The sequence below is a fragment of the Triticum aestivum genome, chromosome 2B, assembly GCF_018294505.1.
Source record: "Triticum aestivum cultivar Chinese Spring chromosome 2B, IWGSC CS RefSeq v2.1, whole genome shotgun sequence".
Classification (NCBI taxonomy): domain Eukaryota; kingdom Viridiplantae; phylum Streptophyta; class Magnoliopsida; order Poales; family Poaceae; genus Triticum; species Triticum aestivum.
In genome coordinates this window covers 534,036,300-534,053,392 of record NC_057798.1, presented here as the reverse complement: position 1 = coordinate 534,053,392, position 17,093 = coordinate 534,036,300, and positions in this window count along the sequence as shown.

Here is a 17,093-nt window from a genome sequence, read left to right as displayed (position 1 = left end):
TCCTAAAATTCTTAAATAATCCAAAACTGATAAAAATTGCCATTAGAGTTGTTTTGGAGTCGGTATACTTACCGTACCACATACCTATGCTTTTTCGGAGTCTGGAACATTCTGGAAAGTGTCTCTTATGTACTCCTCTAGGGTTATGGTTTCAATAATATTAGTTTCAACATTGATAGGATTACCTGAAATATAATGCTTAATTCTTTGACCATTAACCACCCTCGGATTTGTGCCTTCAAAGTTGTTAATTTTTATAGCACCGGAATGATAGACCTCCTCGATAACGTAGGGACCTTCCCATTTTGAGAGAAGTTTTCCTGCAAAAAATCTTAAACGAGAGTTGAATAATAACACATAATCTCCTACGTTAAACTCACGCTTTTGTATCCTCTTATCATGCCAGTGTTTGACTTTTTCTTTGAAGAGCTTGGCATTCTCATATGCTTGGGTTCTCCATTCATCAAGTGCGCTAATATCAAACAACCTCTTCTCACCGGCAAGTTTGAAGTCATAATTTAGCTCTTTAATAGACCAATATGCTTTATGTTCAAGTTCAAGAGGTAAATGACATGCTTTTCCATAAACCATCTTATATGAAGACATACCCATAGGATTTTTGTATGCAGTTCTATAGGCCCATAATGCATCATCAAGTTTTTTGGACCAATTCTTTCTAGATCTATTCACAGTCTTTTGCAAAATTAATTTGAGCTCTCTATTGCTCAACTCTACTTGACCACTAGACTGCGGGTGATAAGGAGATGTGATTCTATGATTGACATCATACTTAGCAAGCATCTTACGGAAAACACCATGAATAAAGTGTGAACCGCCATCAGTCATAAGATATCTAGGGACTCCAAACCTCAGAAAAATAACTTCCTTAAGCATTTTAATAGAAGTGTTATGATCAACACTACTAGTTGGAATAGCTTCTACCCACTTAGTAACGTAATCAACAGCAACTAAAATATGTGTATAACCATTGGAGGCAGGAAAAGGTCCCATATAATCAAAGCCCCAAACATCAAACGGTTCAATAACAAGAGAATAATTCATAGGCATTTCTTGATGTCTACTAATGTTACCTATTCTTTGACATTCATCACAAGATAAGACAAACTTACGAGCATCTTTGAAGAGAGTAGGCCATTAAAAACTAGATTGTAGTACCTTGTGTGCAGTTCTATCTCCAGCATGGTGTCCTCCATAAGATTCAGAGTGACACTTGATTAGGATTTGTTCCTGTTCATGCTCATGCACGCAACGTCTAATAATACCATCTACTCCTTCTTTATAAAGGTGTGGATCATCCCAGAAGTAATGTCTTAAATCATAAAAGAACTTTTTCTTTTGCTGGTATGTGAAACTAGGCGGTATATATTTAGCAACAATGTAATTAGCATAATCAGCATACCAAGGAGCAGTACGAGAAGCATTGACAACCGCTAATTGTTCATCAGGAAAACTATCATTAATAGGCAGTGGGTCATCAAGAACATTCTCTAACCTAGACAAGTTATCTGCAACTGGGTTCTCAGCTCCCTTTCTATCAATAATATGCAAGTTAAATTCTTGGAGCAAGAGAACCCATCTAATGAATCTAGGCTTAGCATCTTTCTTTTCCATGAGATATTTAATAGCAGCATGATCAGTGTGAATAGTAACTTTGGAATCAACAATATAAGGTCTAAACATATCACATGCAAACACAACTGCTAAGAACTCTTTTTCAGTAGTAGCATAATTTCTTTGGGCAGTATCAAGAGTCTTACTAGGATACTGGATAACATTCAATTTCTTATCGACTCTTTGCCCTAAAACAGCACCTACAACATAATCACTAGCATCGCACATAATTTCAAAAGGTAAGTTCCAATCAGGTGGCTGAACAATAGGTGTAGTGATCAAAGCTTTATTAAGTGTTTCAAATGCTTCTACACAATCATCATCAAAGACAAAAGGGGTATCTTTTTGCAACAAATTAGTCAGAGGCCTAGAGATTTTATAAAAGTCCTTAATGAACCTCCTATAAAAACCGGCATGACCAAGAAAACTTCTTATACCTTTTATGTCCTTGGGACATGGCATTTTTTCAATAGCGTCAACTTTGGCTTTATCAACTTCAATACCTCTCTCGAAGATCTTGTGCCCCAAGACAATGCCTTCATTAACCATAAAATGACACTTTTCCCAATTCAGGACGAGATTGGTGTCTTCGCATCTCTGCAAAACTCGATCAAGGTTGCTCAAACAATCATCAAAAGAGGATCCGTAGACGGAGAAGTCATCCATGAATACCTCACAAATCTTTTCACAAAAATCAGAAAATATAGCCATCATGCATCTTTGAAAGGTAGCAGGTGTATTGCATAAACCAAAAGGCATACGTCTATAAGAAAAAGTACCAAAAGGGCAAGTAAAAGTAGTTTTAGATTGATCCTGCGCGGACATAGGTAACCATCTAGAAAGCAAAAATGTGTATGTTTGGATAGCCTTTCTAGCATTTGATCAATAAAAGGTAAAGGGTAATGATATTTCTTAGTGGCTTTATTTAACTTACGGAAATCAATTACCATCCTATAGCCTGTATAAATTCTAGGTTCAATAAGAGATAACATGCCCATCTAAGTCTTCATCCAAGAGATCTTTAATCATAGCAATACTAGGTTCAACATTAATTTTCTCAGGAGGTGTATATGTCCTAGTATTACTCTTACAAACAACAGTCGAAGCTTTAACATGATCTTTTATCCTAACAGGAAAAGGAGGTTTTTCGACATAAGCAGTAGGAATAATAGGATCACTATATGTAATAGTTGTCTCTTCGACTGTAATAGGTGCAACTACTTTCACTTCAACATGAGGATTATATTTAAACCACTTCTCTTTAGGGAGATCTACATGAGTAGCAAAAGTTTCACAAAAAGTAGCTACTATCTCAGAGTCAAGTCCATACTTAGAGCTAAATCCACGGAAAGCATCGGTATCCATAAAATATTTAACACAATCGAACTTAGGTGTCATACCTGACTCCTTACCATCGTCGGAACCCCAATCTTCAGAGTTGCGTTTAATTATTTCCAATAAGTCCCATTTGAGATCAATAGTCTTCAACATATAGGAACCAGCACAGGAAGTATCGAGCAGGTTGCGATTATCAAGAGAAAGCCGAGCATAAAAATTCTGAATAATCATTTCCCGAGAGAGCTCATGATTGGGGCATGAATATAACATGGATTTAAGCCTCCCCCAAGCTTGAGCGATGCTTTCTCCTTCGCGAGGCCAAAAATTATATATGTAATTACGATCACGATGAACAAGATGCATAGGGTAGAACTTCTGGTGAAATTCCAAATTCACTCGCTTATAATTCCAAAATCTCGTATCATCACATAGCCTATACCATGTCATTGCATCTCCCTTCAAAGATAAAGGGAAGACCTTACTTTTGACAACATCATCGGTGATACCTGCAAGCTTAAATAATCCACAAACTTCATCCACAAAGATAAGGTGTAAGTCAGGATGCAAAGTTTCGTCTCCTGCAAAAGGATTAGCTAGCAGTTTTTCTATCATACCCGAAGGAATCTCAAAGTGAATATTTTCATAAGGTTTAGTAGGTTGAGGAGCATCTCTTTTTTCTTCTGGTTGGGGAGAAAATACCCCAAACAAGCCCCTCAATGGATTAGTTTCCACAGTGACAAGTAACAAAAAATTTCAGCACACTAAATAAATGTTTCCTTACCAAGTTCCACTCACCAAAAGCGCTACACTCCCCGACAACGGCGCCAGAAAAGAGTCTTGATGACCCACCAGTGTAGGGGAACTATCGTAGTCCTTTCGATAAGTAAGAGTGTCGAACCCAATGAGGAGCAGAAGGAAATGATAAGCGGTTTTCAGTAAGGTTTTCTCTGCAAGCACTGAAATAATAGGTGATAGATAGTTTTGTGACAAGATAAATAGTAACAAGTAACAAGTAAATAAGGTTCAGCGAGGTGGCCCAATCCTTTGTGTAGCAAAGGATAAGCCTGGACAAATTCTAATAATAATAGAGGAGCTCCCGAGGACACATTGGGAATTATCGTCAAGCTAGTTTTCATCACGCTCATATGATTCGCGTTCGGTACTTTGATAATTTGATATGTGTGTGGACCGACACTGGGGTACTACCCTAACTTGGACAAGCATCCCACTTATGATTAAACCCTATTGCAAGTGTCCGCAACTAAAAAAAGGAGTATTAAGGTAAACCTATCCACAACATTAAACATATGGGCCCATATGAACCCCTAACGAAGCAACGCATAAACTAGGGTTTAAGCTTCTGTCACTCTAGCAACCCATCATCTACTTATTACTTCCCTATGCCTTCCTCTAGGCCCAAATAATGGTGAAGTGTCATGTAGTCGATGTTCACATAACATCACTAGAGGAAAGACAACATACATCTCATCAAAATATCGAACGAATACCAAATTCACATGACTACTAATAGCTAGACTTCACCCATGTCCTCAGGAACTAAAGTAACTACTCACAAAGCATAATCATGTTCATAATCAGAGGTGTAATAATATGCATTAAGGATCTGAACATATGATCTTCCACCAAGTAAACCAATAAGTATCAACTACAAGGAGTAATCAACACTACTAGCAACCCACAGGTACCAATTTGTGGTTTTGGATACAAGATTGGATACAAGAGATGAACTAGGGTTTGAGTGGAGATGGTGTTGGTGAATATGTTGATGGAGATTGACCCCCTCCCGATGAGAGGATCGTTGGTGATGACATTGGTGATGATTTCCCCCTCCCGAAGGGAAGTGTCACCGGCAGAACAGCTCCGCCAGAGCCCTAGATTGATTCCGCCAAGGTTCCGCCTCGTGGCGGCGGAGTTTCTTCCCGTAAGCTTGCCCCTGATTTTTTCCAGGGTAAACGTCATGATATAGCAGAAGATGGACGTCGGAGGCCCACCAGGGGGCCCAGGAGATAGGGGGAGCGCCCTATAGGGGGGGGCGCCCCCTGTCTCCTGGACATGGTGTGGGCCCCCTGGCCTATTTCTTTCACTCATAAATTCTTAATAAATCCAAAAGGTGGTTTCATGGAGTTTTAGGACTTTTGGAGTTGTGCAGAATAGGTTTCCAACGTTTGCTCCTTTTCCAGCCAGAATTCCAACTACCGGCATTCGCCCTCTTCATGGTAAACCTTGTAAAATAAGAGAGAATAACCATAAATGTTGAGATATAAAGTGTAATGACAGCCCATAATGCAATAAATATTGATATAAAAGCATGATGCAAAATGGACGTATTAGTGTGCTGGGTGTGGGTAGTGCCTCTCATTCAGTAAATATAGGGCTTTTGAATTGATTTTACTATTTACCTAGTGTGGATGGGTTGTTTTGTCTTGGGCCCAGTGAAACAATTACTACTAGTATAGTGGAGACACTCTACAGCTACCCAGAAAAACAATTACTACTAGTATAGTGGAGACACTCTACTACTTCTGGCTCCTCCTAGGTCATTGAAACGTCTCCCTCTACTGAATGTCGTTATACTTTTGTTCACCGACATGCGGGCCATGCACCGCGCGGGCCCAAATGCCATCCACCAAATTAGAAGGCAGTATGCAGGCGGAGAGTAACCCCGGTCGTAGCGCGGCAGTAACGAGCCGTCGTATCACAAAACCCCAACCCACCCCCCCCCCCCCCCCCCCGCAGTCTAAGTTTGACGGGCGAAGCAACCATCATTTCACTCTTCACTGAATCCCCTTCTCCCTCACCATCTTCAAGAAAGGCAACACTCGCATCTGCCACTGTTCTTCTCTCCCAATGAAGGGAAGGTAAGCGGATCCGTGATGTTGGTATATTTTCGTTCAGAGAAAAAAAAAGAACTTTTGCAAAGCAGTAACCGATCCTCACTCTCTTTTTTGTTTCATTGTCATTGCGATTGTGTTTTCCTTTCAGTGGTCTACTAGTATTCATCAGTTTCATGATGGACCAAGGAGAACCAGGCAAAGATCTGCCGATATTGGAGCAGACGTGGGAGGCTGATCCCCACGAGACAGAGAGCTCCAAGAAGATGGAGGCAGCCATCGAGCCGACCCCAGATACGCTCACGGCCACTACTGAGATGGTCAACGCCCCGTTTGAGGTTACAGCCCCCATCGCACTGCAGGAGCAGTTTTCCCCCTTCGAGGATGTGTCCCCCCCCCCTTCCCCCCGCTGAGCTGCCCAAGGTGATTTTCTTCTTTGCCGATCTCGATTGTGGTTTTTCATCTAAGTATGTGGTGATTAATAATGCAAAATTTTATTAGCTTTGATGCCATGCTATACATAGTGGTTTAAATAACTTGTGTTTCTTACACTGAAAAGTAATTCAGAATTTGTTTCTGTTTCAGTTATAACCCTGATGCAGACAAGGATTGTGTGGTTGTACATGTCACTCGCTATGAGGAGGATGACCTGAATATATGCACTGGGAAAATAGAGTTCTTAGGCTGTTGGATCCTGGAAGCCATTTGCGGTTATACCAATGAAGAGTTGTATTCCAGCCTCATTGTTGTCAGCGTGTTGTCTAGGGTGTACTGAAGCACAAGAAGTTCAAAGCTACTCCTTTGTTTGTGAGGCATACTGTTCTTGTCAAGCTTGCGCAGGAAGATGACGTGGCATGCCTCCACAAACAAGTTTATCAGTGGCAAGGCCACAAGGTTGTCTTCATGAAGGTTCACAGGATTGAGCTGCTGCGGGACGTCCTCGATGATGTTCATGGCAAGGTTCGTCTTGTGTCCATCCCAAATTAGATTGAGGCATGAAATAGTTGCCCCAGCTAGTGTTTAATAGTAGTTTGGATTGTGTCTAATTATCCGAACCTTGCCTGTTATCGACCCCTCTGGGGCTAGTACTCTGTTTGAATCCGTCTATGGGAACTGCTGCTACGTTTGTGTGCCCATGAATCATGTGAGAACCATCGTAATTGTTGCCGAAACAGATGCGTCTTCACTAGTTTTTTCATGAATATGGCATGGTAAGACATAAGTTGTCACGGTTTATCATATGAGCAGTATGTGTTTTGATGAAATAGAGCACTCGTTTGAGAACTGTGCGCCGACATATACATAAGTACTTGTAAACACTGTTGGTGCTACCCCACTTGTAAGCAGTTGTGCAAAACACGGCACATTGGCTCAGCTCGCTTCAACACTAGGCTATCGACCAGCTAACAATCAACAATCTGCTGTCTGACATATAAGCAACTATGTATCTTGTTACAGTGGTTCATGCAGTTAATTGAGGCCACAATATAATAAATTGCAAGCGTTCACACGCTAGTCCTGTGCTCATGTGGAACACTCACATTAAACTCGTCTTCATAAAAAACTTGAAAAGCATAAGTTAAGCAATTTTATACATCTCAATGATTCATAGAACATAAAAAACATATATACTAGTTCATAGCAAAAGACAAAGTTGTGAGAAGGTTGACAAATCAGGAAAAAACAAGCAAGGCTTCTCTGAGCAAAGGGCCTCCCGGCAGGCTTAAATTTCCTAGAGTTCACTCTGGTTTTTTCTTGTTGCCACCATCCAGGGTTAGGTTCTCTCATTCTAGAATAACCAATTATAATTGTGGTCTCAGCTGGAATCCTGAACTGAACCATGCAGTGTACTGACCAGTTGAAATGCTTGTGCATTCCACTAAATTTAAGCACCGTTATTTGCAGAAATAATTAGACCACAATGCCTCTTGTCCGTGCACCTGTCCAAAAAACCACCGTGCAGCCATGCCAGCTAGTCCTCGGTCGTGGAAGAACTGGCAGGAAGTGCATTCCGGACTAGGATGCAGTTGTTTTTGCTCGTCCCTGCACTGCAATCAGGAAGTAAAACGTACGAATCAGCTTCTTTTAGATTGCGTTGGTCATTCTACCTTAGTTACTACCAATGTAGGAATACCTTGAATACTGGAGGTTAGATGACGGCAACGAGGGATAGCCATCTCATTTTGCGCAGTTGTACTAAAACTGAGGTGTGTGCTTTTGATTGCGCGGATAGAAACGATACGGAGACAGACATCCCGAAACGATATGGAGACAGACATCCCTGTTTGCGCAAATATGAAATACCATTATTTAAACAGTGATAGATATTTGCAGTGGCGTAAGATTAACATCAACATCTATTGTGTTATAATTGGCACTAGATTGACAGTATGAAGAGTCCTTAAGTAAGTAGCATCACATCACATCAACAATGCCACTAGATTAACATGCAGAACAATAGCATTAGTATTACTGTCATGAGAGTAGCACATGGTCAGTAAATGTGCAATCAGATTTGTGCAGTTCCACTGGGATGAAGCAATGTTAGCGGTGTGAGAGTTAAGTGTAACTGCAAAAACACAATTCATGGGAAATAAAGCAAGACGGAAGCACTTCATAAAATGGTGGTGGCATTGCTTCAATATATCGACGGTACTAGACCATTACTTATAGTGACATTAGGTGGCATTGCTTAATGCTTCATGTGATTTTACATTAACGGTAGCGATATGGGCGTAGGGATAGCAGGGGCATAAAGTGGTGAGGCAGATGTGGCTACCAAGAGCAGCAAACACTCAGGCAGCATGTCTGCATTTGTCCCATTTTTTATCTCCTCGGCGACATTTTCCTATGTGAGCACAAGAAATCTAGACCTGCTCATTCTCATTTGCGTTGTCCCCCAACACCCGTCACTTTCTTTCCTTTTTCAACCAAGAGATAGGTCCACTTCCCCCCACCCCTCGCCATCCACCATGCTTTCTTCGTCTTTTCAACCAAGAGACCGGTTGGGTAGCCGGTATCTACTACTTTCCCCCGTTTCCTCTTAGAACCAAGTCCTAGATTCATGCTACAACTTTCCCACTTTCTTCCCTGTTTTAACCAACTCTTAGGTCAACTTTATGAACTGGCTTTACCTCTAATAATAGTAAAAGTCTAGGTGGCTTTGGAACAGCGGACGGAAGTAGAAAAAGAACCACACGAAGGGAGCTGGGGCAGTAGAGCAAGGCAGGTTTTGAAGGAATATATACCTGAGGGTCATCGGCATGTGGCAAAGACGGCGTCAGGAGGCCGCATCTTGGCCACAATACCACAGGGAGGAAGAAGGGGTCGGAGGCACACCCGAGCCGACGCTCTCTCGGAGAGAACGGTGCGGCCGCCGATCGGGAAGCGCGGGCAGCCGTTGGTCTCCTCCCTCGCCGCCGACGACAGCGTGAACGATGCACCTACACCCCTGCCCTGGTCGAGGTTGTCCAGCCAGATTGGTGACCAGCCGTGAGCTACGAGAGAGTGTGGCCACCTATGTCTTACTTAGATCTGGAGAGCATGAGAGAGTGAACGAGAGGAACCCTAGTAAAGCAAGCGCTAAGGCTCCTGCTTATATATATAGTGGATTGATGTTGTTGTACCAGCTTCAAAAAAATGCGCTCCTACATGTACCAGTGAGTGGGTGTGAGAGAACTAGTGCGTGCGTGCACCGCTTCTCTTCGTGAGAGTACAATATTCTATGCCCAAAGAACGTTCGCCGCAAGAGTAATAGTATAAGTGTGTGACGTGTGAGCTAACATAAAATGTGCACGACATCTTTTGTTTTTTAGAAGTTCTGAGGGTAGAGTGTGAAGAGCACATATGTGTGTGACATCTACCTGCAGATAGACGGTGGGTGCGACGTGCGAGTCTGCGAGAGGACTCGGGAGAGTCGTGACTCGTGAGGGTGCGTGTGCGTGAGAGGGAGGGGGCACGTATCAATGCAATGCATGTGTCCGTAAATCATTATCCGACAAACATTCGCCACAAGCCTTTTCCTGATGAACGTTGTAAGAACCGTTAGATCGGCATCCGACAGTGTCAGTTTTGCCATGTCATCTAACAGAAAAGACACTCCTCCTACACACAAATCTTCCACGTGAGTGTTAGCAACTACCGTATGCTCCCTCCGTTCCAAAATGCAGTGCATATAGCTTTATTGAAAATTCAAACCTCGCAAACTTTTACCGAGTTTTCGTGTACCAAATTGCACATGTAGAATACCATGTATATATCATTTCATTAATCTTCGAGAGGTAACTATAAAGATGGGGGAGGAGTCTAAAAAATAAGACCATCATATCACCCGCATCAATTTCAACCATCCTTTGGTGTCGAGGAATATCATAGGAACTCTATATGATATGATTTTTATAGGATTTTTTCCTTTAGAGCCAATTGGTTCATAGGAAATAAACATGATATCATTTCTATAGCTTTAGAGCCACTTGGTTCAAAAGAATGGATTCCTATACTCCCTTAATTTCAAAGGAAAATAAACATTAGCGTATACTTAATAGAAAAGTTCCTATGATCTGAGCCAAATTACATATCTTTTCTAATCCCTCCTCATAGGTATTGAGATACATGTCATCTCTAGATTCAATAGAAAAGTTCCTATGATGTGAACCAAATGACATCTCTTTTCCAATCCCTACCCATAGGAATTGAGATGCTCCATGTCATCTCTTTCCCTACAACTTCCATGTATACATCTTCTATTCCTAAATAGATAGTACAACCCACTAGTAGCTTTTTTCCAAAACATGCAACTATGGCACAAGAACTATATAGTGTGCCAATAACTTTGAAAGATGGTCACTGGATGAAGCTAATCCGACAGTGTAGAGATGGCGAATTCGAGCACTACTGGCTGTTGGATATCATCAACATTCCACCAGATCTGCCACATGTACAATTTAGAAGACTCCATGGTTGAACTTAAGCATAATGCACAAACCTCAAAACACAAGCACTTCTCCTTTGTTCTAGAATCTTCTGTATCATAATTGTTTTTTTCTAAATGAATTGCCATTATTTGTTTTTTACTTTATGCTTTACAATGCACAACCCCATGAATCTTAACATTTTTATAAAACTAATTGATTTTGAATGAGATGAACTATAAGAACTAAACGAACATCTACATCATGCATATATGACTCAAAGCTTTACATGCTATAGTGTGTATTTATACATAATTTGGTTTCAAAATATCATGCGTCCAATGCATCATTGCCTTTCGGTCGAACCTACGTCCACAATTTTTTGTACGTACTATATCTCCACTAATCCCCGAACCCAAAATGCTGCCTCGTTCCCGTAAAACCAAGCGGCCCACACATGCGTCGACTCGAACCCGTTTACTACGACATGGCCCCGCACGCCGTAGTACTCCTACAAGCCCTACCGCCGCATTCATCATTGGTTTTCTTCAAGAGTATGAGGGAGAAGCCGATTTGTAGTGGAGGCGCTTTAAAAAAAGTATATGTAGTGGAGACCCCTACCCTAGGGTGCCCTAGGTAGCTCCGCACGCATCATTGTTTTCTATTTTCTTTATGCTCTTGCGCCCTAGAGTGAAATGATGGTTGCTTCATCCGTCCACCTTAATGCGGGCCCTAGAGTGAAATGATGGTTGCTTCGTCTGTCCAGCTTAATGAGGGAAAGGTAGGACTTTGTGATTTGACCCCTCGTCGCTCATTTTCTACTACTGCGGTGCTACGACCGGGGTGCCTCCAGTTCCAACCGCTACTCCGAACTGTAATTTGGTGCATCGCATGTGGAACAAGACAGTGGATGAGTCACATGTCGGCCAAAGGGGTCCTGTTAAGTGTGTCGCCATTTTGTGTGCGGACTGACCCTGCTTGAGTTACTACGCCAACACGACAGGAGCAGCCTACCACTTGGTTTTTCTCCTTGGTGAATCCCGACTATATTGATCTAAAAAGACACGTGCTGAACTACCCTCTTTGTATCGTTTTTATATTTTTAGGCTTCTCGGTTTATAGGGCGTGCACGTAGTTCTAGGTCATCCATTTGACTAACTAAATATGAGTTACTAGTATGTCACAAAAAGTACTACTATATCATTGGATTCTTAAGCGGATGTAGTTGTATTTAAAAGTCGAGGGTGGGGCTTTTCCTGCGTGGTAGGCAGGGCAGTTCCGCCTAGTCGGTTCGACAGAGACGCGAGAAGACGAGGGAGTAGGCTGCTGCAAACATAGGGCTGTGTGACTTGACAACGAGCTACTGCTGGACAGGTGGGGCCCCGTGATTTGACTTGCCATTATCGTTTTAACTGCGGTGCGATGACCGGCGTGAGTCTCCCGATTCCTGACCACCTCCATACAAGTGCCTCTCCCAATGCTCCACCATGTAGTTGAGGTTGGCTCTTGCATGAGATCCCACTTCTCCACTTTTTCCTTGTCTCTTTCCTCCACACATGCAAAAATGCCATGTAAAGCGTGTTGGCGAACGTTGCAGAAAATAAAAAAATTCTACGCTTCACCAAGATCAATCTATGGAGTCATCTAGCAACGAGAGAGAGGAGTGCATTTACATACCCTTGTAGATCGCGAGCGGAAGCATTCAAGAGAACGGGTTGAGGGAGTCATACTCGTCGTGATCCAAATCACCGAAGATCCTAGTGCCGAACGGATGGCAAGCAAGGGGGAAGGATAGGTTGATGGAGATCCAGCAGCACGACGGTGTGGTGGTGGAAGTAGCGGCGATCTCGGCAGGGCTTCGCCAAGCTCAGCGAGGGGAGAGGTGTTACGGGGGGAGAGGGAGGCGCCAGGGACTAGGGTTCGGCTACCCTCCATCCCCCCTCTTTATATAGGGGCCCTGGGGGGGCACCGCCCCCCTAGAGATCTAATCTCAAGGGGGGCAAGGGGGGACTTGCCCCCCAAGTCAACTGGGGCGCCCCCACCCTAGGGTTTCCAACCCTAGGCGCAGGGGGAGGCCCAAGGGGGGCACACCAGCCCACCAGGGGCTGGTTCCCTTCCCACTTCAGCCCATGTGGCCCTCCGGGATAGGTGGCCCCACCCGGTGGTCCCGGTACAATACCGGTGACCCCCAAAACTTTCCCGGTGGCCGAAAATGGACTTCCTATATACAATTCTTCACCTCCGGACCATTCTAGAACTCCTCGTGACATCCGGGACTCCAAACAACTTTCGGGTTACCGCATACTAATATATCTATAACCCTAGCGTCACCGAACCTTAAGTGTGTAGACCCTACGGGTTCGGGAATCACGCAGACATGACCGAGACAGTTCTCCGGCCAATAACCAACAGCAGGATCTGGATACCATGTTGGCTCCCACATGATCCACGATGATCTCATCGAATGAACCACAATGTCGAGGATTCAAGTAATCCCGTATACAATTCCCTTTGTCAATTGGTATGTTACTTGCCCGAGATTCGATCGTCGGTATCCCAATACCTTGTTCAATCTCGTTACCGGCAAGTCACTTTACTCGTACAGTAATGCATGATCACGTGACCAACCACTTGGTCACATTGAGCTCATTATGATGATGCATTACCGAGTGGTCCCAGAGATACCTCTCCGTCATACGGAGTGACGAATCCCAGTCTCGATTCGTGTCAACCCAACAAATACTTTCGGGGATACCTGTAGTATACCTTTATAGTCACCCAGTTACGTTGTGACGTTTGGTACACCCAAAGCACTCCGATGGTATCCGGGAGTTCCACGATCTCATGGTCTAAGGAAATGATACCTGACATTGAAAAAGCTCTAGCAAACGAACTACACGATCTTGTTCTATGCTTAGGATTGGGTCTTGTCCATCACATCATTCTCCTAATGATGTGATCACGTTATCAATGACATCCAATGTCCATAGTTAGGAAACCATGACTATCTGTTGATCAACGAGCTAGTCAACTAGAGGCTCACTAAGGACATGTTGTGGTCTATGTATTCACACATGTATTACGATTTCCGGATAACACAATTATAGCATGAATAATAGACAATTAACATGAACAAGGAAATATTATAATAATCATTTTATTATTGCCTCTAGGGCATATTTCCAACAAAGTAGGCTTATAGCCCACTATTGTAGTACTTACTCCTACAGGTGCTAAGCTTGCCACATCGGCATAAAGTCTGATGTGGCAAGTTTGGTGACCCAAGGAAGAAACGGTGCTAAGCGCGTGTACCTAGGTGAAAAGACAATTTTGAGTCTATAGCTAATTAAATGAAGCAAACTTAGCAACACCATTTCATTGGAAGAGGTCACTCCTTGGCAAATGCAATAAATACTAGTACTCCCTGTGTCCTAGTGTCAAAAAAGTTCTTATATTATGGGACGGAGGGGGTACGAAGAAAGAGATAGAGAGGAATAAAAAAATACACTTATAGCCAACCTTATAGCTAAGCTTGTTGTAGTATGAGTGACTAAGTGATGACAATGTATGACATGCCAACATCAGTTAGCCTAACGCACCATGTTAAATCTCCAATGGTGCGACCTTGCGAGCGACACGACGGTCGTGGTAGGCACGACCATGATACGGGCTGCTGGCGGCCCTTGGATCTGAGATCAAACGATCGCATGCTAAGTTGCTGAAAATTTGCAGAATAACCCTCCAGTATAGGATATTCACCCATAGGTATAGAATCACGCCATGCAACCGTTCGATCTCTGGTACAAGGGCTCTCGGAAGCCCATATCATGGGAGAATGGAAAGCCACTACCCTGCCGTTCGCATGTTGGTAGTTCGCTCCTACTCGTCCCTGCACATCCTTCAATACTATGGCGGTTCGCTCCTAGTCGTCCCGTCCATTCACATTACGGCAGTTCCACTAATCCTAACCCTCCTCCCAAATCCATGGCGTCCCAAATCTCCACGATCAGCGGTGAGTACAAGGTTAGAACCATCACCGGCGATGAGTTCGACGTCATCTACACCCGTTCTTCCCTGACAGTGAAAGGATGCCTTTCTCGCTTCAGACGCATGTTCAAAGACTCATATGATGAGCGGGTCGTTGGGCTAGATGTTGAGTACACCACAGTCCTAGGACGAGACAATGATCTAAAGGACGAAGAGAGGAAGAAGCCCGCCGTGATCCAGGTTTGCATGCATGACTTATGCTTGGTCTACCACATATGCCATGCCGACGTTGAATGCCTGGATTTTAAGGACTTCCTCGAGAGCAACCTAGTCAAATTCGTTACTGTAGACTTTCGTAACGACAAATAAGTCCTGGGTCGGATAGGCCTTGTTGTAGGCAACACCTTCGACCTCCAGAAGAATCGGCTGGTGTCCTCTCGTCAGCCTTCAATGCTGACCCTGGCAGGAGCCATGGTTCATCCTTCGTATGGTAAACTAGAGAAACCTCATTACACGTTTCATCATTATGCATGGAAGCAGAATGTACTAGATATAGACCACATTCACTATGCTGTAATGGATGGCTACCTTTGTTTCAGTGTCTACAAGGGTTGGATGAAGAGCAAGAGCCAAGTGTGCGGTTCAAGCAAAGAAGTATCAGCTAAGAGGAAGAGGGACAAGGACGAAGTTGAGGACGTGGACGAGGACTCCTCCGAGTGAGTAAGGTGTCAGTATCATTGCTCATGGTGGTTCTAATGCAGTGTCTATCGGATTAGTTGCATAGTTTAATTTCAGGTGTGCTTAGTTGAATTTGAGGGGTGTGTTGTGCTGAGCCCCAGCAGAACTATGTTATGTTTCTTCTCATTACTTTAACTCCTCAGTATGATACATACTAGTAGTATTTCTTTAATAGAATTTAGCAGCCCAATTAAGCACGTACTAGCTTTCTTAATAGTACTATATGCATAATTTAGCGAGAGCGCTCTCTATATGTACCACCTTTTTTTAATTTCAATTTTTGCTCCACAGTGCAATCCATCGATAGTACTACTGTACAAAAGTGTACAATTTTTAAAAGGCTGGAGTATTGTTCATCACATATATAGCCAGTTAAATTCTCAACCTAGAACGACGTGCATGCCATGTAGTAAACCGATACGGAGGAAGTATAGCAAAAATGAGGTGATTATACCGAGCGATCAGCGGGGGAGCATGGCCTGTCATGCGGTCCCACGTGTCATGATGTACCAAGGCGATGCGCGTGTCCCTCTTGAGGCAGAAGCAATACTACGTGGTTTGAGATGATGGCGAACCGAAGTGTGAAATAATGGTTGCTTCGTCCGTTTGGGAAGGTGCGACATTGTGATTTGACGTCTCATTGCTCATTACTACTACTAGGCCGGTACGAGTGGGGTGCGTCCTCCCTGCTGTTCTGCACTGTTATTTGGTGCTTGACACGTCGACCCGGTTGCTATATGTCCCACATGTCGGCAACAAGAAGTGCAGAATTCATGAAAGGGAGCATCGACGGAGGAGTATACTACAGAATTCGTGAAAGGGAGCGACTTAGTTTTGGAAAAATCTGTTTTTATGGAGTACGTACCCTCTAGGGTTTATAGGGCTCATCCAAAAAACATTTTTTTTCTGTTTGATAAGTCTCAATTCTACTATACTAGTAGTAGTACCATTACATGTTGGATTTCGAGGTGCGTTAGATCACCCGACGCAAGCAGTGTCAAGAGGAAACTAACCAATGCATGTACAAGTTCATGGAAATTTAGTGGTCATGAATGCATTTGTTCTAATTAAAGCCTCGGTAAACATAACTTCTTGAGAAAAACGAGCGTACTAATTACTTGTGCAAACTACAAAATTAATTCGACCACTCACCGTCTACCTTGGTTGGAGAGATTTTGAAATTGAGCCATAAGGCTGGTCATAGTGGGGAGTAACTTAGACTAGCAACATGCATATGTTACTAGTCTATGTTACTACTTCTATAGTGCATAGTATCATAGATTAGTATCATATGTGGTCTCATTTACTGTCATGCATGACACATAGTAGCATCACATTTATTATGTTACGGTATCTACCTATATTACTATAACCATCTCTCTCTTCTTTAATTGCCTTCCACATAAGCATGTTTGCGAGTCCCAAGTACATGATACTACTTATGTTACCCCCACTATGGCCAGCCTAAACTGGAAAGGAGGGAGTAGTAACTTTTGTCTCGATTACTATTTGTGGCCTTTTATAGATGCAAAATGTATTTTTTTATAGTGGCCTTGTATAAGTAAATGGAGGGAGTACTAACGAAGGTACGTAGTAGGGACGAGGAGTAAACGGAGGGAGTAGTACTCCCTCCGTC